This window comes from Danio aesculapii, chromosome 19 (genome assembly GCF_903798145.1).
Source record: "Danio aesculapii chromosome 19, fDanAes4.1, whole genome shotgun sequence".
In the NCBI taxonomy this organism is placed as follows: Eukaryota; Metazoa; Chordata; class Actinopteri; order Cypriniformes; family Danionidae; genus Danio; species Danio aesculapii.
Window position 1 is genome coordinate 21183728 of NC_079453.1, and position 24265 is coordinate 21207992.

Genomic DNA, 24265 nt, shown 5'->3' on the forward strand with positions numbered 1-24265 from the left:
TAAAACAAATCTAAATATCACAGATACTACTGCTAATAATAATATTATACAAATGCAAACTGTCATGAATAAACTCAAAAAAGCCCCCCGACATGAAGAACGCATGGAGGCAGGGTTTTTTATATTTATGTAGAAAATAATAATCTTTGTACATTTGAATCCTTTAATTTTTTCCTTTAGTTAAGATAGAAGCAGAAATAACGTGCTCGGCGCTGGACTTTAGACCAGCTTTCAGTTGGCCAACGGCGCAGTCTATTTCAGTTCCTCAAAATAGCAACATGCTAACAATGCAAAATGCAAAACAAGGCAAAATGTGAAAATTAGGGTTACTGATAATAGCAATAACACGCCAAACATGTCTTGCGCCTTATTGAGCCGGGTGTATGATAGGGCCTATAGTCTTTTTTCTGTTACATCAGAATTTGAAATGTGAAAATAGTTGCAAACAAAGGCCAAGAAGGACATTTGTGCATCTCAGAGCAAAAATATAATCATTTAATCCTGTATTAATCTGTTTTTGAACAACACATTTGTGTCAGTGATTGAATCATTCATTATGGCTATCACTAGCTTTGTATCTAAATAAATCAGCTGTTTTGAATGAATCATTTGAATGAATTGTACAATCAATACAAATAATACTTGTAGTAGACAAGTAGTTTTAGTTTCACTTCTATTTATATATGACAAGATAAAATCAGCAAAAACACTCGTTTTAAAATCGTTTAAATTATCATTATTGAGAAAAAAGTACCCATCATAAAAATATGTGTTATTAGAACAAAATTTTATATATTGTTTTTTTTTTTAGATTTTATTTGTTTTATTTGTATTTGTTAATTAATTTATTAATTTATTTACAGTTTTACAGTGAATTATTTTGCTGGTGGCCTTATCAAATTTATTTTTACAGCAATCAGTTTAAGTTCCTTCAAAAATAAAGTGTCTGGTGGCGAAATGCAAAACCCTGAGAACAAGAATGTTTATACTGCCTGAAGTTTAAAAACAGCTTTACAAAAATCATGACAAGAACTATTCAGCTTGGTTTCATTCAAACTATAACGATTCAAACCTATACTATTATTTATTCTGCTGAAACATTTCTGTATACAATGAATATTCTAGAGAATGTAGTTTTATTGAGTGTTTATGTCACGAAAGAATACAAATGCAGTTTAGATCGACACAATAGGGAGCAAATTATGTCAGTTTTCCTTTAAGATACAGCTTAAATATTTTGTTGATCACTAATCTACACTTAATGGTGAATTCAGACCTGTCACTAACAGTGAGATATGTAAGTGAACAACTCAAAGCCAACATGTCAAGTTTGGAAAGCAGGATTTGTATAAATTCGGTATAAAAATCCAATATACACTATCTGACAAATGTATTGTCATCGATTTCAGTTGTAAGAGCAACGAATAATAACTTGACTTCTGGGCAAAATCTTCAGCAGGATAGCGCTCCTTCTCATACTTCAGCCTCCACATCAAAATTACTTAAATCAAAAAAGGTCAAGGTGCTCGGGGTTGGCCAGCCCAGTCACCAGATATGAACATTATTGAGCATGTCTGGAGTAAGATGAAGGAGAAGGCATTGAAGATGAATCCAAAGAATCTTGATGAATTCTGGGAGTCCTGCAAGAATGCTCTCTTTGCCATTCCAGACTTTATTAATAAGTTATTTTTTTGCAGAGATGTGTGAATGCAGTCCTGCTAGCTCATGGGAGTCATACACAGTATTCATTCTTTTTCCATTGCACCATGACTTTATATTCTATACTGCACTGTCACTAACTGCAAAATATGACAGTCAACAACTCAAACAAAGCTAACAAGGCAGGATTAGGTAGAAAAGAATCGCACAAAGTAACTAAAGTAGGTGAGTAAATGCATTTTCATAAGGTTGGTTTGGTTGTTTACAGAACAATAGAATTTGACAGTAAAGAAGCTAACAAGGCAAGTTTATATAGTAGAATCAGTCCTACACATTGACACCATGTCAGAAACTATATGTAACACTATATGTGACACTGCTGCTAAAATTCCCTGTCAGTTAGGTGGTTTCACTACAAGCTCAAGAAGAAAGAAAGAGCTGTTTCAGTTCTGGATAAGGGTGGAGTTGCCACAACTGTTTGTGTGGTTTCCAGCCAATGGCAACAATGGCTTGTTTCTTTAATCTCAAAAGGAACATTTGTCAGATGTTGTGGGATCATGCACTACTGAATAAAATATCATAAAGGGTTTGGTCTGGTTCTTAGTGTAGTTTAATCAGGTCTGGTCTAGTATGACATTGACAAGGCTTGATGTGCTGCGGTTTGGAGAAGTATTATGTTCTAACTGAATAAGAGGATCTGGTTAAACCAGGTTTGGTTTGATAAGGTCTTGTCTAATTTGGTCTTTTGAGGTATCAGATCTTTTTTCCTGTGGTTGTGGTTCCTATTGAGTTTTTCAATTATAATATGCTACTTTTCCGCTGTTTTTATATGTAAACATACACTTGATTGCTGTTTGTGACCATTACACTTGCATCTTGTGTCTTTTGCTTTTTTTTTTTAGATTTGCTTATAATTTTTTTAGATGCTGCATCAATTTTTTACTTTTACATGTAGAGCCACTCAATAATGTCAACAATGGGAACACTGCTTATTATTTTTACGTATCCTACAGCCACCGTACAGCAGCAAAATTCCTTGATAATTAGCCCAGATTGAGAGCATAGGTCCTAGCAACCCAGGCTCATTCTGAAAACGTACCAATATGTACATTTCTGGAGAGTGCCAAATACATCCCAGGAGGTACAGTTTTTGTTTTCGCATATCCACCAGTGGCCGCTATGTATGCTTTTTGAGATTTCTCTTGCGAGTGCCAGTCGCACCTGCTGTTCTCACGTAAATCCACCAGAGGCTGCTGTCAACTGACTGACTCACTGAATGACTGACTGACTGACCGATCGACTGACCCACCCTCCTTGTTCCCTAAACCCAACCAACAGTGTTTTCAAAAGCACCAACTGACCCTCCAACCCACTTCCCTAAACCCAACCAACAGTTTTAAAAAGCAATCCAGACAAAGAAAAGCCCTTGTCCTATTTTTATCACATTTTTCAGGTTTTACCACATTCTTACCCACATTCTTAGGTCTGCTCTCTGCATCTGAAGTCTGCCAATGTAAGCTGCGAGATACTGGACAAACTGGTAACAGTGGGAAAGCTGCCCATATGGAGGTAAGCGGTCAGCTGGTAAGCGTGAAAAGGAACGGCATCATACCAACACGTATCATTCATTTTAAAGACGAAATGCAGCCATACGTACTTCTGGCTACATAATTCGCGATTCGCAAAATGTATATAAGGCTACATTTTCAGAATGAGCTCATGTTGGTTCCTTGTCATATCAGCCTAAAAAGTAGCAAAAAGCTAAACTTTTCGATTTCCGTCGGCCTTGGAACATGATGTAACTACAGAAGTGTCAATCTTTAAAAAGGAAAATTATCGAAAATTATCTATTTTTTTTTACCAAGATGCTAATAGTGTGATCCAATTCGATGATTCATGCTAAGCTAAGCTAAAGGTTCTCCTGGCTCACCCATAGATTGGCAGAACTTATTAACAAACTCTTGTAAAATGAGCTTATCCTGTACACTACCTGACAAAAGTCTTGTCACCTTTCCAAGTTCTAGGAACAGCAAATAATACCCTGACTTCTATTTGATCATTTGGTATCAGAAGTGGCTTATATGAAAGGCAAAACCTCTAGATTACGCTTATTTTACCAAAATAAAATATGCTCATGTCTTTATAATTAATTATTTAATTAGGACAGTAAGGTCTGACTTTGCTTAGACAAAAGTCTTGTCACTTAACAGAAATAATGTACAGTATAGAATATATATATAGTCGTGGTGCAGTGGAAAAAGAATTAATATTGTGTATGACTCCCATGAGTTTGGACGACTGCATCATACATCTCTGCAATGACTCAATTAACTCATTAATAAAGTCATCTGGAATGTCAAAGAAAGCATTCTTGCAGGACTCCCAGAGTTCATCAAGATTCTTTGGATTCATCTTCAATGTTTCCTCTTTCATCTTACCTCAGATATGCTTAATAATGTTCATATTTGGTGACTTGGCTGGCCAATCCTGGAGGACCTTGACCTTCTTTGCTTTCAGGAACTTTGATATGCAGGCTGAAGTATGAGAAGGAGCACTATGCTGCTGAAGAATTTGCCCTCTCCTGTGGTTTGTAATGTAATGGGCTGCACAAATGTCTTGATACCTCAGGCTGTTGATGTTGTCATCCACCCTGCAGATCTCCCGCATGACCACATACTGAATGTAACTCTAAACCATGATTTTTTCTTCACCAAACTTGACTAATTTCTGTGAGAATCTTAGGTTCCAATAGGTATTCTGCAGTATTTGTGATTATTGGGATGCAGTTCAACAGATGATTCATCTTTTCCAAATGATCAACTAGAAGTCAATATTATTTGTTGCTCTTACAACTGAGATTGACAACAAGACTTCTGTCAGGTAGTGTCAAGATAAGCATGATTTTTGTAAATATCAATGTCACTACACCCTTGAAATAAATACATTCTATATTCTTTAAATATTGTTTTCTGTCATGTCAAAGCTTCACAGCTGCCGTCTCAAGAAGGGTCTGGATGCTGACTTGGTGCAGTCGCAAGGTGAGCCGCATGCAATGCTTTAAATATGCACACCGAACCCCACCCCTAACACTACCAATCACAGTGACGTCACTAGCTCCATTGAGTGCATTGTGTCTGACATTGCAAGTCTGATATATGCAGTGTCAGCTTGCAAATCCAAGTCTGCAACCAGATACTATTGGCCATCTCTTTTCACTTTTCCTTATAAGGTGAAAAAGTAATTGTAAAAAAGGAGAAAAAAGACAGTCAAAAAGGTCTGAAACAACAGGAGGTAAAATAAAAGGTAATACTTTGGTTAAAACCGTCCTTTGAAAAAGGCATTGCTTCAGCAGAACTGGACACGATGGCAGTGAGGTCATGGTCAAAAACACAGGGATGTGTGCAGTATATACAGTACCAACCTGTTCCTGTTGGAACGCTGAACAGGAAGATACACACTGCCATCACTTGTTGTGCTCTCTAGTGCCAAAGCTGTGCCCTGCTTCGCTCTCTCAGTCTCTGTCTCTGCCAGCTCACGCATGTGCCAAGCCTGAACACTAGACACTGGCCATTATGAACGCCCAAACACAGATAATACACACTCACACATTCCTTCCAAAACATATTATTGCAAGTAATTCACAGTATTAAGTCTATGGCCAGCCTTTTTTTTCTATTATGCTGGTAATGCTGATTAGTCAGCATTACTACATTAAAAGATAAGGGCCCTGTCATCTTTTGAATAGCTTCTAGATAGATAGCTTCCTTTTGTGTGCAAATAAAACAAAGCACGGGCATATTAAGACATGTTTTCTTGGCCTAACACTCCGGAAAAACAAGTACAGTTGGTTTAGTTTACTGTAGCCGAGATCACAAATGCAGTCTAAGATGAAAAACTAAATAATAATCATTTTAAAAGGGGTGGTCCAGAGTGTATTTTTAAGGCTTGGTTGTGTTTATATGATGCAAAGCAATGTGTGCTCATGCTTCACTTGTAGAAAATCACGTTATTTTTTCATATATCTTACTTTGATTATAGACAGCTACTCAGCTAACATGAAAACGACTGTCATATTTCCAACCCAGGCTCATTCTGAAAACGTAGTCCCGCGGATGTTTCTGGAAACCGCGAATTATGTAGCCGGAGGTACGTATGGCTGCATTTCGTTTTTTAAGCGAATGCTACGGGGCGGTATGACGTTGTTCCTTTTAGCGCTTACTGGCTGCCTGCTTACCTTCGTGTGGAGGGCTTTCCCGCCGCAACTAGATTGTCCGGTTAGCTCATCCTGTACGTTGGCATGGGTTCGACTGGGTTTGACTGGGTTCGAGTCCGGGGAAGAGCGGTTCCAGAAATCAGGTAAGACAAAAACAGAATCCAAGAAACAAACGTGAACAAGTTCATAACAGGGTGAGAATGTGGTAAAATCTGAAAACATGGTAAAAAAATCAGACAAGGGCTTTTCTTTTTCTGGACGGCTTTTGTAAATTGTTGGTTGGGTTCAGGGTTTAGTCAATCATTCAGCTAGTTGGACAGACAGTCGTTCGACAGCCTCTGGTGGGTTTACGCGAGAACAGCGTGGGCGCGAACGGCACTCGCGAGAGACATTTGAGAAGCGAAAAAGAACACACAGCGGCCTCTCTCGGATTCGCGAAAACAAAACTGCAAAAATACGTACCTCCTGGGACGTATTTCGCAGTCTCCAGAAACGTCCGCGGGACTACGTTTTCAGAATGAGCCTGGGTTGCATATTTCCTAGCTCCTCTGAAAGGCCCGCTCTCAAGAGGCTCTGATTAGTCAGCTAACACAATGTGCTGTGATTCGTGGGTTGGCTCCACATCACCACATCACGCCCCTACAAGCACACGCTTTTGAACTGTGTAAACAGTCCAGTCAGAGCAGCTATTAGCAGCTGAATCAGACAAAAAATGAAGAGCACACAGCTGAACCTCACGCCAGCTCTCTAAAATAAGATCTGACAAGCGTTTTTTACATATATTTGGAATAAGCATGTGTAAGTAATATAACACATTCTCATATCTTTTGCGAGTGTTATTTGAGAGGTAGAATGCATGGAAAGCGGCCGCATAGAGAGTCTGCATAGAGAGACACTGCAGCTCTGCTGAAGATTGTGGTTGTTTACAGCAGTTTGATGGATAAATATGAATTTGTTAGTGGTGCCAAACAGCATTTCCTGTAGATTACATCCTTGTTTACATCCTTGCTACAACATATTGTTAACGCTAGAAACTGTGCCTGTAGTTGATCAATTTTAACAAATAAAAATACTCACAGGTTGTGGCTCACAAATCACAGCTTCATCAGTTAGAAGAGTTTTAACCGAATCCAGCACTGAACTGGGAGAGATTCTGGAAGCTGTCCTTTGTCAAATGCTAACTATATATTTTTATAATTCTCTGGAACATAATTAAAATTAAATTGTAAGCACTTCGTGTCGTATCCTTTGGAAGACAAAATACAGAACATAATACGCTCTGTGGAAACAGAAGCGTTTGGACGGCATTTTAGCTTTCTCTGCTATAACATTACAGTGGCTCTGGTCACGCCCCTTTGCTGCGTAGGGTATGTGTGCATGGTGAATGCGCATAACCTGAAGCGTTTTGTGATCTCACAAACCTGAATGTATTTTTTTTTGTAGTAGCTCCCAAACTTCATTCGCTGTAGGCTTTGCTAAGCTAACTCTTTAAAAGCCAATGTCTCCCTTTGCATTAAACTTTGAGCGTATTACATTCAGAGATGTTGTTTATGTTCACACAGCTACATTACACATGAACTAACGATTAAAATATGATATCGTAGTGGACCACCCCTTTAAAAAACAAATTAGGTTATGAAGCTGAATTATATACTGTAATTGTGCGTAATTTATATGTAATTATAAATAAGTACAGTTTTAAGATCATATAAAATTGTATTAAAATAAAAATTATGTATAATAATTCAAACACTAATAATATAATGTATATTATATTATATTTTTTTATTTCAAAATGTAAATAAAACAATATACAAATTTATAATATATTTTTCATATGAAATTAGAAGTTTAAATATAATATAATAAAATATTATAATATTTTTATAAATATTTTTTTAATTAAAAATAAAAATATATAGATATACTATACATATTTTATATAAAGTTAATATAATATAATATAATATAATATAATATAATATAATATAATATAATATAATATAATATAATATAATATAATATTTAATTCTTTTTTGGAATTACTTTACTATAATAACTCTAGCTAGACCTATTTAGAATGTTTTTCATACTCAATTACAGTTTATAAGTGTCACCAAATACAGTACATTTTAACCAACAGCATGCATCGAAATCTGTATTTACTATAAAACACTGTCCAAAGTCCAAATTGCTGCCTACTCAATAAAAAAAGCACAAATCGATATATAATCATATAAATATCAAGCGATTTTAAAAGACATCTGTTCACTCTTAACCTGAACGTCTTAACTGGGCAAATTAAATTCTTCACGTGGAGCCTCTCCTCCCCCTTCAGCTGCACTTAATCCCAGTGATTAAATCATTTTTCTTCAGCCCTAATTTTGCCTGTTACAGAGCTGCGATGGAGGATGGGCGTGCTCTCTATTGATTGGTGGGTTGAGCAGATTACCCTAATAGCTGGATTACCACCCACATGTTGACCACGCATGTTGGTGCTGCTCGGCCGCGGTGCCAGCTTGAAGACATCAAAAACACTGAGCGCGTGTCTGCTTATCTGTCTGCAGGCTGCGAGCATTTGGCAACTCATTAAGTTTCTTCATTTCCAAACTCATTAGTCATGTCATCTGGGTTGTCATTTAAGATGTAGTCGAGTGGTCTCTGATTCTGGGATAATTATCACATTTAGCTGGCTTGGCACAATTTGACAACTGTAATTTGATCAGTGTAATTGTCTATTCAGTTCTACAATGTTACATTTAACATTCAGGTTAGAACTTGACTGTATTCAAATCAAGCTGGCTATGATTCAGACAAAGAGTCAAATTGTTAACATGAGCGGTTAGCTTTTGTATTTCTAATCCTTAAAATATGTCAATTGAGTCAAATAAGTCAAATGCATATTAATGAATCTGTTGTGGAATTAAATTTGCAAAACAATATAAAACATAAAGTTTAAAGGGATATTTCACCGAAAAATACAAATTTACTCACTATTTACTCACCCTCAAGTGCTTCCAAGTTACTGTTGAACACAAAAGAAGATATTTTGAAGAAAGTTGAAAACCTGTAACCATTGACTATGAAAGTAAGCAACATTTATTGATTTTAATTTATTTATCAGAATCCCCATTAGCCACTACCATAGGTTCATTCTGAAAATGTAGCCCTATAAACATTTCTGGAGATTGCAAATTATGTAGCCAGAAGTACGTATGGCTGCATTCCGTCTTTAAAATGAATGCTACAAGGCGTTATGGCACCGTTTCTTTTTTCGCAGTTACCAGCTGACCGCTTACCTCCATATGGACTCCATATACCAGTTTGTCCAATTAGCTCGCCATGTACGTTGGCGAACTTGAGACGCAGAGAGGAGTTGACCACGACGACGGGGTTTGATTCTGATGAAAAACAGTTCCAGAAAGCAATTAAGACAAAAACAGAAGCCAAAAACTAAAATAAACAAGTAAATAACAGGGTGAGAATTTGGTAAAACCTGAAAACGTGGTAAAACCAGGTGAGGGCTTTTCTTTTCTTTTCTTTTCTCGATTGCTTTTTAAAACTGTCAGTTGCGTTTAGGGAAGTGGGTAGGCAGGTCAGTCGGTGCATTTGAAAACACTATCGGTTGGGTTTAGGGAAGGAGGTGGGTGGGTCAGTTGATCGGTTAGTCGACAGTGGCCTCTGGTGTATTCATGCGAGAAGAGCAGCTGCGAATGGAACTCGCGAAATAAATTTAAGATCTGTGTTGTGTATTTCTTTTGTATTAAAACAATAAAAGTTATTTTATTTGAAGTAGTAAGATTTTCTTTGCGTTGTTGTATATATTTGTTGTGGTTCTCTTCTCTCAGCCTTTATCCATTGTCTTTCCTACAAGTTTCATAAAGAGCGCACATGTGTGGTGAATCAGGTGTCGACACAGTTTGCCGGTGTGGTGAGAAATCGAGTCCCCCTGCAATCAAGTCCGCTTAGTACCCCAATGGATCGTCTGTGTTGAATGCCTGATCAAAAGTGCTTTTTATAGTCTATTCTCAGTCTTGAGATTTTAACAAGACTTATCATATTAGTAACATTATTATCTGTAACTACAAGTTAAAGACACACATAGTTAAAATAATTAAAATTTTTGTAAACATTTAATGATGTATTTTTGAGGTTTTATGTATTTATATGTAACATTATATATTTACATAAAAAGTGGTAGCATGTTGTAGGCTAGCTAAAACAAAAGCATGAAAAAGTAATTATCCATGTTTTATGTCATTATAACGCTCTTTTAAATTACATACATTTAAACGAGATTTTGCTGCATTTATATATATATATATATATATATATATATATATATATACACACACACATATATATATATATATTTTTTTTTTGTTTTATTTATTTATTTATTTTTTCTAGACTAGACCTATTTCAGACTATACCTATTACAACTCCAGTGAACCAATAGGATCACCCAGGGCCATAGGAGGAGGACCCAATTGTCAGGGGGACTCGATTTCTCATGACACCGGCATGTTTGGTGAAGTCCATCTAAACCAGACTGGAACATCGCTTGGAGAGTCTCCTCTCACCCGACTTGTTTTGTTTATTTGTGGAAAAACTTGTGTTGTATTTGCTCGGCAAGGGTTTAAAACTTAGGAAATTAGTTAAATTTTTATGTCTCCTTTAAAGTTAAATGTTTAGATGTTTAGAAGTTACTTCTTTGGTCAATCGTCTTTGTTGTTGTTTTTTTCTTTTGAACGGTAGATGAGACTCTGAGCTCCTCATTCATTTAGAGGTGTCCTATTTATTTTAATTACATTTTTTTATTATTACGGGTCTGGCCTACTTTGTGAAGCCATGCAAAGTTAGAAAACGTAACAATATGAAAAAGCATACACATCTGTAATTGGTGGATTCGGGAAAACAAACACTGCAAAAAAAAGTACCTCCTCTGACATATTTAGCACTCTCCAGAAATGTATATAGAGGTATATTTTCAGAATGAGCCTGAGTTGGAAAAAAAGACAACAAATACTATTGAAGACAATGGTTACATGTTTCCAGCTTTCTTCAAAATATCTTCTTTTGTGTTCAGCTGAAGAAAGAAACTCATAAAGTTTTGAAACATCTAATGAGTGAGTAAATGATGAAAAAAGAAAGAGGAATTGTTGTGTCTATTGAACTGAATTGATCCTGAACAGAAACTGGCAGTATGTCAATGGCATGAACAAACACACACACACACACCCACACACACACACAAACATACACCAACAGTGGCATGGGAAAGGTGCATGGAACACACCAGGCATTGAAACCAGCATACAATAGGCTCCAATAGAATCACTCTCAATCATCAACCACAATTTGTCTTTATATTCCACACTTTATTTGTCATAAAATGCTCTGTGCTGCAAGACGATGTGGATTTATTTTTCAGATGCCGTTCTAAAATTGGCTTACTGTTGTGCGGTTTCTCTGAATTGTCAAAATAAATCTCAAATGCTTGCTACGGCTGCAGGAAAAAGGAAAAAAGATGGACTAAGGATTTGGAGGCAGTGTGTAAATGTTGACACAACATCTAATTTATGTTTAATGTGTGAAAATGTCATACTTTTTTCCATTTCAATTTTCATATAGTATTTTTGAGCGAGATGCTAATGGTCTAATCTGTTTCAGTGATTTATGCTATGCTATGGTAAGCTAAAAGGGCTCCCTTCAGCTGAATAGTTTAAAAAAATGGTAAAACTAAACTTTTTAACTCTAGAAGAGATGTAAAATGAGCAGTTTTCCAAAAAAATAAAGTGGGGGATTCACTTAACCAACCAGAAACCATCTCAAAAACATGCTCAAAACTAGATAACAGTGCTGCATAATATCATTCAATATCAAAGTTTCTTACGCAAGAATGAGAGTACAATTCCTAGCCTATAAAACAGCAACTAGCTAATAGCAAATTTTCCGTTTCCACTGGTCTTTATACACCATGTAACTACAGAAGACGGGAGGGTTCGTTTACCCATCAAAGAACCATCTCAAAAACATGCTCAGCAGAATTTTGTTTATTTTTTATCACAAAATTTCTCCCAAGGTTGTGCAATATCACTTTTTTTTACTATCACACATCCCTAAAAAGATTGCTCAACGTGTAAAACACACATTTCATCAGTCAAAACATATTTATCTGCCTTTTATTCAGCTACAAATGGTTGAATGCATTTATAGTAAGTTTTATTACTGCTACGACTATCACCTGTGGACTTTTTTGTGCTAGGGTGTGGTGTCCAGTAGGAATTAAGCATTGAATACAAGTGAGATCTTCATGCTGTATAATAGCACTGGATTACTTATGTGTCATTTGCATGCAAATGACCACAGTCATCATTGCTGATGCCAATATAGTCACCTCTAACTAATAATCATTAAGTTATTTTACATGCAAATTCAATAGTCATGTCAGCTGTGTTATCAGTTAAGATGTTGTTAAGTGCTTTGGTGATATTAGAATTATCACTTGTTCATCATGGCCTTGGCACAATTACTAATTCAATGCTGGACTGTTAAACTTTGGTAACATATAAACTGTCTATAGCTGTCAAAACTAATAGCAGTCTATAAAATGCTGGGTTGTTTTAGCCCCATTTTAGGTCAAATATGGACAAACCCAATTGTTGGGATGAACATTTGGGTTTGTCAATATTTTACCCCAAATGGGGTTATTTTTAAAGTGCATGTTTCAATACACACTATTTATTGAAAAACAAATAATTTAAAGGACTGTGCACTCTAAAATGAAAATGTATTTGCTGTCAAGTCAATTCCACATAACATACAAAGATGATTTATTGTAGTATTTCTAAACTGCTCTTTCAACACCATGAAAGTGAATGGTGACCATGACTTTTTTAATACTATCTACTATATGATTTTAAATAAATGAATATTAAAGTTGCACAAGTAAAACTCAATGTTGACAAAAGTCAAATCAAAACTGAAATTCTGTAACATAATTTCGAGCAAAATTTGGTCAAAATCAAATGTTATTTTAATTTTCTTCAAGAGTTTGCCAAAAAAATTGTTTAATCCATATAAAAATAAGCCCACTCTGGTTGGTAAACATCTTTGAACTACTATTGGTTTTTGATAGTTATGTAATGTGTGTATAACTATTTTTTTCTTTATGTTAAAATCTATTTGTGTTCAGGTAAGAGAACAAATTAAGTCCAAAGATACTCAAACCGATTGCAGCAAACCATTTAAGTTGACTAACTTTATTCATTTGAGTTCAATAAACTTAAACCATTTGCCGCAATTGGTTTCCTTAAACCGTTTGAGTAGCTATACAGTTGTTTAAACTCAATTCATTTAGGTTAACTGAACTCATACAGATTTAATAACTGAACTTAAAATGTTTAAGTTACTAATAGTCTAAATGTTTGGTGATATGAACTCAAATAGTACAAGTGAGTATGATTTAATATATATGTGAGTTTACAGTAGTCAAACCATTTGGTTTCAAAACTCAAACGGTTTGCCACAATTGGTTTCCTCAAATGGTTTGAGTTAACTTATTGGGTTTTACAGTGTATATAGATTTTTTCCAGTTCATTTTCTCTATTCAGTCTGTAGATTCCCGACACCAAGTAAAAGCATAAACAGTGGAGAGTTGTAACAGAAACTGATTTAATAATTGTATCTGAAAGCAAAACTTACTTTAAAGCTGCTTCTATTAAATTCACATTGAGTAATTCTTTGAGATGGGAATCAACTTAACTGTATCTTGACACTTCATATAAAGGTTGTATTATTACATTGTTATGCCAGTATTGTTATAAGCAACTTTTAAAAATGCATGTCACTGAATCATTTATTCAAAAGATCCATTCATAAATGCTGAATCATACAGTAATGAAATAAGTGAAGTATTTTAAGTGAGTTACTGAGTCACTCAATCAAACTGTTTGATTGCTAATTCATTCAAATTAATGATTTTTTTTTTAGAAGACTGCAACCGTGATCTATTTTTTTACACACAGGCACACACAGATTTTCTCATTTATACAGAACTGATATATTCAAGTTTTTTTTTTTTTTTTTTTGTATTCCTTTGTTGTTGACAGTACTGAAGAAATAGAGAAAACATCAACTCAGGCTACTCCTGAAAACGTACTACTACCTACATTTCTGGAGATCGCCAAATACATTGCAGGAGCTAGGTTTTTTTTTGCAGTTTTTGGTTTCGCGAATCCACCAGAGGCTGCTGTGTATGCTTTTTGAGTGCTTTTTTCTCTCGCGAGTGCCATTCCAGTCTGCTGTTTTTGTGTAAATCCACCAGAGGCTACTGTCGACTGACTGACTGAATTATAGGGGTGCCAACCTAATTGTTTCTTTGGTGCAATGCAGACATGGATGATTCAATATCAGTTTAGTAATAGATCATAACCGGTTAGTACGTATTGACATCATTTATCTCATATGCACTATATTGTGGTAGCTTACTATGGCAAGGGAGGTGACCGTGAGTAATTAAAACACTCCACCTACTTAAAAACACAGAAACTCTGGACAATTCACTGCGTGTGTGTTTGCTGAATAGTCTTTCACTGACACTGAAGGTACAGCAGAAACCACTATTTTACTGCTTGAGAAAATAAAAGTAAACTCAATTTCGTGCTCTCTCTCTCTCTCACTGTGTCCATTTCACCTGCTGTTATAGCGATACTTCTGGCTAGACACGAGCGCGTTTCTGCAGAGCGAGTTTTCTCCACCACGTCTATCATGGATCAGCTGTAATCGCCTTTGCCATTTATCAGTGTCACTCACCAGAGCGTTCGAGCTAATCACAGCCCTTTCTGTTGAGCGCCTGACCAATCATAGGGGTGCAAGAACTCGCTCGACAACGTTCAGGAAGCGAGCAGAATAATATTTACATTTGTTAATTTGCCTGAACTTGAGTTTTTAAAGGTACAGTTTATATATCTGACTGTTTGTTTTAAAAGACAAAATTGTATAACAAATAATATATAAATACAAACATATTTATACATTTTAATACAAGAATTGTTGCACTGTGAACTAAAAAATGTTATAAACCAAGATATCAAAATTAACCGAATCGATGGCATGATATTCGAAACTGAACCAAACAGTGAGACCAGTGTAGGTTCACAACTCTACTGAATTACTTACTGACTGACTGATCGACTGTCCCACCCACCTCCTTCCCTAAACTCAACCAGCAGTATTTTCAAAACCACATTCTCACCCTGTTATGTACTTTTTTGTATGTTTATTATTGTATTACTTTATTTTTGTACTTTATTGTAATACTATATTGTTGTTTATTTTATTTTTTGGCTTCTGTTTTTGTCTGACCCGCTTTCTGGAACTGTTCTTTGCCTGACTCAAACCCCATCATTGTGGTCAACTCTTCTCTGCATATCAAGTCTGCCATCATACATGGTGAGCTAATTGGACAGACTGGTAACAGGGGGAAAGTCATCCATATGGAGGTAGGCGGTCAGCTGATCAGTGCGAAAAGGATTGGGCATCATAAAGCCCTGTAGCTTTCGTTTTAAAGAAGAAATGCAGCCATACGCACTACTGGCTACATAATTTGCGTTCTCCATAAATGTATACAGGGCTACGTTTTCCAACACAGGATCATTCTGAAAATTTAGCCCTATACACATTTCTGGAGATTGCGAATTATGTAACTAGAAGTACGTATGGCTGCATTTAATTTATAAAAGGTATGCTACGGGGCGGTGTGATACCATTCCTTTTCACTCTTACCAGCTGACCGCTTACCTCCGTATGGACAGCTTTCCCGCTGTTACCAGTTTGTCCAGTTAGCTCGCCATGTTTATCAGTGGACTTGAGACGCAGAGAGGAAATGACCACAACAATGGGGTTAAAATCTGGTGAAAAACGGTTCCAGAAAGCATGCAAGACAAAAGCAGAATCTAAAAAATAAAATAAACAAATAAATAACAGGGTGAGAATGTGGTAAAAATCAAGCGAGGACTTTTTCTGGACTCTTTTTTTAAATGGTCGTTGGGTTTAGGGAAGTGGGTAGGCGGGTCAATCTGTGCTTTTTTAAAATACGTTTGGTTGGGTTTAGGGATGGTGGAGGGTGCGTCAGTTGATGGCTTGGGTCAGTCGACAGCGGCTTCTGGTGGATTTATGTGAGAACAGCAGGTGCGAATGGCACTCGCGAGAGAAATTTAAGATATCAAAAAGCATACACAGTGGTCTCTGGTGGGTTTGTGAAAACAAAAACTGAAAAAAAAAACATAGCTCCTCAGACATATTTGGCATGAGCCTGTGTTGACATTTTCAGAACGAGCCTGTTGCAAAATATCATCCATTTAATGCAACAACTGCTCATGTTAATTGAACTCACTGCCTACAATTCAAAGCAAAGTTTGATTAATACTACAAAACGTCAGAAAGTATATTAATATTCACTTCACAATTATTGCTCCTATATATAAACGACAAGTTGCAATTCAAACCGAACACTGCACATGAAACCATTTTCCTGATTATGATTCTATTACACCGAAATACACAACAGCTGTTTATCAAACAGACAGTTATTCAAATCAATCCAGAACTGGTAAAACTGCATTTTAGCCAACAGTCCTCCATCTCTCATCTCAACTATTTGTGTACATAAGCGTATGTGTGTTTGATTTAATGAGCAAAGAGAAGTAATGATGCATCAATGAAACATTTAACAGCTTTGTGACATGCCATAATACGCATTACCAGTACTGTAGCAATAAAGTCAACTCATAAAATCTGTTTCCCTACTATAAATGTTTTAATAATCAACAGATTGCATCATAAAACATTACGGCAAAAGGATCTTACATTCACGACGCCCGTTATTACATCTTCTGAATCCAAATGACACTAATAGCTAAGCAGCCTTGAATTGCTTCAGTATAACAAAGGCATTAAAATATTAAAGTTGCAAATGTAAGCTTTTCTCATGTGTCCAGATGGGGGAACTAGAAGCTTATTCGGGCCATGGAAAAAGAATTCCAGTAATCTACTGCTGATCCTTCACAATGCCACCCTTGTGCCTTTTGTTTTAGCCTCTCCCCACTGCTTGTACTCAAAGCCACTGATAATGTTAATGGTCCCTTCCTACAGCCAGCGGATCTTGGGCTATTAAGGGTTGCGCGAGGACTGGAAAATGCTTGTTAAGTCATAGTAGAATGTCGAGGGGACGTACAGGGTCAACTACGCAAGGTCACTGCAAGTTCAAGCCATAAACAGAGCCAAAATAGTCTGACGACAAAAGGACAGCGTGAAATTAAAACCAGATAACCAGAACCTTGTTCGACGCTATTTCATTTTCTGGATATATATACTGGGTTGTGTTTAAAATATAAGGATTATAGAGGTGAATTTCTGGAATAAAGAGCTTAGTTTCTATTTCAAATACAAAAGAATTTAAACTATTCTTGAAAAAAATCCAGTTCAGTTAATTCAGTTAATGAATGTGCTTTATATTAAGCTTAGTTGACATTTTAAATCCCCCAAAAATTTAAACTAGTCTCTAAAAAATCCCAAATAAAAATATTGAGTCCTATATTGTGAGTACAATACAGTTTTTCTAAGGGAATGTATAGTACTCACTTATGTTTATGCAGTAGTTATAACACCTTTATTACCTGTTAATCACTTGTTTAATACAAACCTGAACATAGGGAAAAAAAGGATTGGAAACCTGGATATTTTAATTAAAGAGCTTAGTTTCCATTTCAAATGCAAAAAAAGTTAATTAGTCTTGAAAAAATCCCTAACATTTTTTAGTCCAGTTAATCAGTGTACTTTATTTTGAATTCAGTAATGTTTTTTAGAGAGTTGTATAGTACTCAATTATATTCATGCAGTAGTTATAACACATTTACTACCTGACAATCACTTTTTGAACAAAAACTTGAAAATAGAAAGGAAAAAAAAGGATTGAAGACATGGATTTCTGGAATAAACAGGTTAGTTTTCATTTAAAATCTAAAAAATGTCAACTGTTTTTGAAAAAAATCCCACATATTTATTTATTTTTAAATTCGGTTAATCAATGTACTATATTTTAAGCTCAATAATGTGTTTTAGGAGATTGTATACAGAGGTTCTCAAACTCGGTCCTGGAGGTTCGGTGTCTTGCAGATTTTAGTTCTAACTTGCCTCAACAGACCTGGAAGGATGTTTCTAGAAAGCCTACTAAGAGCTTGATTAGCTAGCCCAGGTGACTGGGGTTGGAGCTAAAATCTGCAAGACACCAGACCTCCAGGATAGAAATTGAGAACCCCTGGTATAGTACACACAACTATACTTATGCAGTAGTTATAACACATTGATTAGCTGTTAAGTCCTTTTGAACAAAAACTTGAAAATAGGAAGGTAAACAAAAACGATTGGAGACCCAAATATTTGGAATAAAGAGCTTAGTTTTCAATTCAGATTCAAAATAATAGAAACCATTCTTGAAAAAAATCCCAATTTTTTTTTTTCCAGTTAATGAGTGAACTAATTCAGTTCAATAATGTTTTTAGGGGATTGTGTAGTACTCAATTAAATGTATGCTGCAGTTATTAACACATTTATTTGATGTAAATCACTTTTTAAACAAAACCTTGACAATAAAAAGAAAAAAAGGCATTTGAGAGCAGGATATCTGGAATAAAATGCTTAGTTTCCGTTTCAAATAAAAAAAAAAAAAAAATGAAACTAGTCTTGCAAAAGTCCCAAACAATTCGTGACCACCCCCCACCCCCAAGGTAATGTGTACTATATATTCAGTTCAACAATGTTTTTAGGGAGTTGAACAGTACTCAATTATATCTATGATGTAGTTATACCACATTTATTACCTGTCAATCCCTTTTTGAACAAAAACTTGAAAATAGAAAGAAAAAAGGGATTGCAGAACCAAATATCTGAAATAAACAGCTTGGGTTCTACTTAAAATCCAAAAACAATTCAGCCTTGTTTTAGATTTAATTGTAGATTTAAGTTTGTTAATCACATTCTCGTGGAATGACAACTATCGCAGCAGGTCTTGAAATCCAAAAATCCTGGATATTTAATAAAGTGGTTCATTCAATGCTCATTGATGAAAAACAATTGAAACAAGTCTTTAAAATAAAATAAAAAATCTGTTTTTCAGTCATTGAGTGCAGTATATTTTGAGTTCAATAATGTTTTTAGGCAAGTTTACAGTACTTAATTATGTTTATTCAGTATTTACAACAAATGTTATTTCCTATTAACCACTTTTTGAGCAAAAATCTGAAAACTGAAGGAAAGAAAATGAGAAATAAAAAATCCTGGATATTTAAAAAGACTGTTCATTCTATGCTCATTGATGGAAAACAATTGGACATAGATTGATAAAGAGCTATTATATTTATGCAGTAGTTAAACCAAATTAACCACCTGTTAATCACTTTTTAAACAAAAACCCAAAATAAAGTATTAGAAACCTGGATATCTTGAATAAACAGCTTGTGTTCCATTCAAAACAGAAGAACAATTCGGCCTTGTTTTCCACAAATTTTGGATTTATTAAGTCTGTCCATTCCATTCTCATTGAATGAAAACTATCGCAGCTAGTCTTGAAATCCAAAAATTCTGGACATTCCAACATGTTGGTGCTTCTCAGAGGAAAAACAAAGCATTGAACATCGTACCCCTTTTCTGAAAAGTCACGGCTGGGATTTCATAGTTTTCTTAGGTCTCAAACAAGCAGTACAACACCCACTCATTCAGTCCCGAATGAACGTGCTCGAGTTTTGTTTGATTTGCACTGTCAAAAGGTGTGTAGTGCGTAAACTGAAGCCGTGTAAACAACTTGCTTCATTGAGGCAGAGAACAGTAACCAGCTGCACATAATAGGGAAGTGACTTTAGTAAAGGCTCATGCAAATTTCTCCCACCGCTGCTGCAAGGTAAGGATTTTATCTATCGACAAAGAATAACTCTAGCTGCTTTTTTAAACACTCAGCTGCCTCTTGACAACCATAAAGTTTGTTAACAGGGTAAAATATGCAGTTGTTGCTTTAAGGTCACAAATCTTCACTAAATATTTTAAGAAAAGCATGGCTTTTGTTTTGTTTTGTTTTTAAAACTTTTGTTATGTTTTTAAACGTCTGGTGCAGTTATCTTTTTTTATATGCAATATGTTTATAAACATTCGCTAAAGATACTATATTTAAATTTGGTATTAAATATATTTCCCAAAACAAATTACTAGAAAAAAAAATGTAAAATATATACAAATATAATATATAAATATTTATAAAAAATAATATTTAATATATAAGTTACCAAATAAAATAATAATAAAATAAAGAAGAAATAAGTCAATATAAAGGTTATGTTTAAAATTTTAGTTTAATCTCTCAAAAGTTTCAGTAAGAATTTATTTGGGCGCAGTACCAAACATTTTTTAGGTGAAATTAGTTAATAAACAACACAAGTGTGCCTTTTTAGAATCATTTAAACTTTGCAGCATGTCCATAATTTTCATTTATTTATTTATTTATTTTATTTTTATTTGTTGCTCACATGACTCACGGGTCTCAGAAATAGGCCTACCAAAAACTTTTTTGCAATTGTTGTTCCAATAATAATAATAATAATAATAATAATAATTATATATATATATATATATATATATATATATATATATATATATATATATATATATATATATAATTATTTTTTTTTATATAAAAACATAAGATTAAATTAATTATTTTGGATGTTAACACCATCTTAAGTCACTTGACAAAAACGTAAATACATATGTACTTACAATCCTACTAACACACTTGCAATATATATAAACCAGCAAAGCCAGGAACCCTCTCTTACATGCAAAAGTATCCCATTCAAAGTGGTGTTGGTCAAAAACAACCCCCCCCCCCCCCCCCCTCCTGCCCATCACAAAGCAAAGGGGTATTAACTAGTATGCTGACGCCATTCCAGCAGCAGCCCTTATGCCAGCAAATTCACCTAATAACACCACAAAAGACCCCTGAACATGCCTGTTGGGCCATTTATCACGAAACCTCCCTCAAGTTGTTTGACTGCTACATGAACTCTCAGCTTCGCACCAGCAGATGTTCCCTGGCACCATGACAGCCATGATAATAATGCTCACACGTATCACCCTCCTCTCTTTCATTCGGCTCATTATCCTTATCAAACAACAACCAAAACCAGTTAAACAGTTAGTTTACAAGCTAATACGTACAATAAGTAGCCTTCATTGTATGCAAATGAGCATGGCAACTTAAGTAGCAGGTTTTAGTTGGAATAAAAAACATTCTAATAACTGTTTTCTCAACTTTAACGATTTATTACAGCTGCTTCACGTATCAAAATTACTATTTGTTTAAAATATACAAACTAATTAGTTTGATAAAACCATAAAATGCCTTACCATATGTTTTAATTCATTAAGTGTCCTGCGAAAGATCAGTCATGCACATTCTTTAGAAAGCACGAACATCCTCTGCTGTTTTGCAAATGTTTTATTCGCATATTCCTTATCCCCGTATAGCGAAGATCCCAATTCAACAAGACCGTTATCCAAAAATTCCCTGTAAATCGCAGTCCGTCGTCCTCTAAAGGCTTTGAGCCTTGATAATGGTAAGCTAAATGCGAACTGACAAGCATCCGACAAGCTTTCAGGGAGAGGGGAGGAAAAAAAACTGAACAAAACAAAAAAGTAAAGCAGCAAAGCCCCGCCCTAGTCTGTAATAGCTCTCAAAGTAACATTGGGTTTAGATTTAAGACCATCCGAAGCTATTGATCGCTATTGTACGAAAGAAAAAAACTATACAGAATGTCTAATAAAAGCCTAGATAATTTTTGAAAGTAATCATGTCGAAAAAAATAATCGATACGATGATGGAAGATAGCTGATAACCTAATTTAATGCTGGGCATTGCATGGCATGTTTTTCCCATCTAAAATAATTGGTTTTCAGTGATGGATCGTGTGTTGCTCTGCATCAACAAGTTTATCATTTAAATGCACAGCTGTTTTCTGAGTTAAGCTCGGTTCTGAGTTCATAGTTAAAGTGGAATAAAATTTAAAGCACGTACGATCTGAAATGCACGAAGTGGATGTCATTTAGTATTAGTACAAGTGGTGTGAATAAATCGTTGTTTCTCCACTGTACAAATCTAAAAATCAAGAAAACATTCAAGTAAATTTATTTGGGGTCAAAGTCGCCTTAATATTAAATTAATTCTAGCTACCTCTAAAAGAGACTTAAATGATTACAAATATATTATATAAAAAGTCAATCAGGTTTAAAGAACAGGTTTAACAACAACAACAAACAAAAAATGAATGGTTCCCAACATGTTCGGTTCTTGTGCATTTACAGAATCTCGGTTTACTTAATTACATCAACATACAGCAAACACTAATAAACATTCCTGATTATGAATCTCTTATAAGTCGGTATGATACACCGTTCTAATCACAAGGACTCCGCAAGATGAACCAATTTGTTTTAGCTAATCAACAATACGTATACCCAAATGAACCACTTATAACGAGTCGTTTGTGTTTAGTAAATGAAAACATAGGCTAATACTAACTCTTGAACAAACGGCTCTTTAGAGTCGATTCATTTTAATGAATCAAAGCACTAACCTGACTCATTATATTACAAGGGGAAAAATACATTCTATTACGATAATAGGCTATTATATAAATGAATACCCCATATCACACCAGTTTTATTTGTTAAACAACAAGTCAGAGCCAACTGGATAACTGCATGTTATGGCGATTCTATAAAGTATGAAAACTCTTTATTCCTAAATATGCAAACGTCATTATGTCTAACACACCCTTTGCTAAAAATGCTTGCTTTCTTAGTCGTTATGTTGCACGTAGCCAACAAATCTCAATCATCTCGTCAGCAGAGTGCAGCAAACACAATAAGAATTTCTTGTTTCGAAATATGTCCTCCCCAAAGTGTACTAAAAGACCCATTAATTGAATTATGCAATGACCTAAACACTCCAAATCATCAAATTCCATTGAATTACATTTATATACAGACGGTTCAATGGTAGGCTCTTCAGAAGAGAAACTTCCTAAAAATAGCGCATGGACAAACAGAATGGGTTATGGCAGAGGTTATGTGTGTGTGTGTGTGTGTGTGTGTGTGTGTGCGCGCGCGACACGATATGTTATGCTATTCAACCACAAAGAAAGCAATGATTCCGTGAGCGACTGTCATATAAAGTGAGTTGCCAATAGATTGATCTCTAATCTTAATCCAATCTCCATTAGAGCTGCGCTGAAACAATGCCTATTCGCATCACGACAGCAAGCGGAATCTCCCGTCCGATCTCCCTTCAAAGTCGCGAACTATTAATAACACCAGGTACGATTATGCGATCCTACTGTTTGTGATCGGTTCTTTTCTCAGAATACGATTTGAAACTTACCTCGGTCCATAAAAATGACGTAATGAAGTTGTGGGGCAACGGCACAAACGCAAGGTGACACTCCGAGATGATGGCAAACTGAGTGGCATCCGCAGTTTCCGGACGACTTCGGTGTTGAAATCGCAAATCAAAGCGATCGGATCGCGTAGGTTTTGCAGTTCGAGGAAACAATGTGATGACACGAAGCGACGTTGATCCAAATCGAGACGGATCGACAGCGAAGTGGCCCGTGTGTTTGGTGCGACACCTGGAGCGGCAATGGTTCCTCCCTCTTTCATTGACTATTGTTTGTTCAGCATAAAGTTGGGTGATGCAGAAGTCTGCTGTTGAGAACACTTGGAATGCTCCAGGCTCTGTCTACAAAGCGATAATGCATGATGTCTGACAGTTGAGGATTGTGATTAATATGGGTCAAGGACATATGATGTTCTTTTTTTCTGTATTTCAAGTTATTGTGTGAGTATAATATGTCATAGCCTATATAATAATAGTCTATAGCTACGTGTGCGTTTACATTAGATTAGACATTAAGCCAAAACGGGACTAATCTATCTAATAACTCAAGATCACGGTCCAAATATTTGTACATAAAATGAATATGTCAGGGGAAAATCTTAAATAAAATTGTAATACAAAGGAAAAAGCAAGAGAAATATAAAATATGTTGCATTTATTTGATATTTTGTAGCTTGTCTCTCTTTTTTTGCAACATTTTTGAAATAAAATGTATTGTGTTTCTGTTACTAAAGATGTTAGCTGACCAAACTATTATTTTAGTGGATATAACTGTTTAAAAAGGTTTGTTTAAAAAATATATGCACTGTAAAAAAAGATCTGGCTTCCATATTTTGTTATTCACAAGTTTTTTTTTTTCCATTTATTTACAGTTGCAGTTTGCATTA

General features: G+C 35.3%; 1 protein-coding gene across 3 annotated transcripts in view; it reads right to left on the bottom strand.

Moving 5' to 3' along the window:
* The window catches only part of znf516 (zinc finger protein 516), a 68886-nt gene extending 45260 nt beyond the window's left edge, over window positions 1-23626 (bottom strand). For 2 of the 3 annotated variants that reach the window (XM_056479832.1, XM_056479834.1), the window contains exon 1: window positions 23364-23626. The gene's annotated coding sequence lies outside the window, so the exon portion shown is untranslated. Of the gene's footprint in view, window positions 1-21331; window positions 21579-23363 lie in introns of those variants that run through there. The other variant, XM_056479833.1, reaches the window with a different exon arrangement.
* Between the last annotated feature and the right edge of the window lie 639 nt (window positions 23627-24265).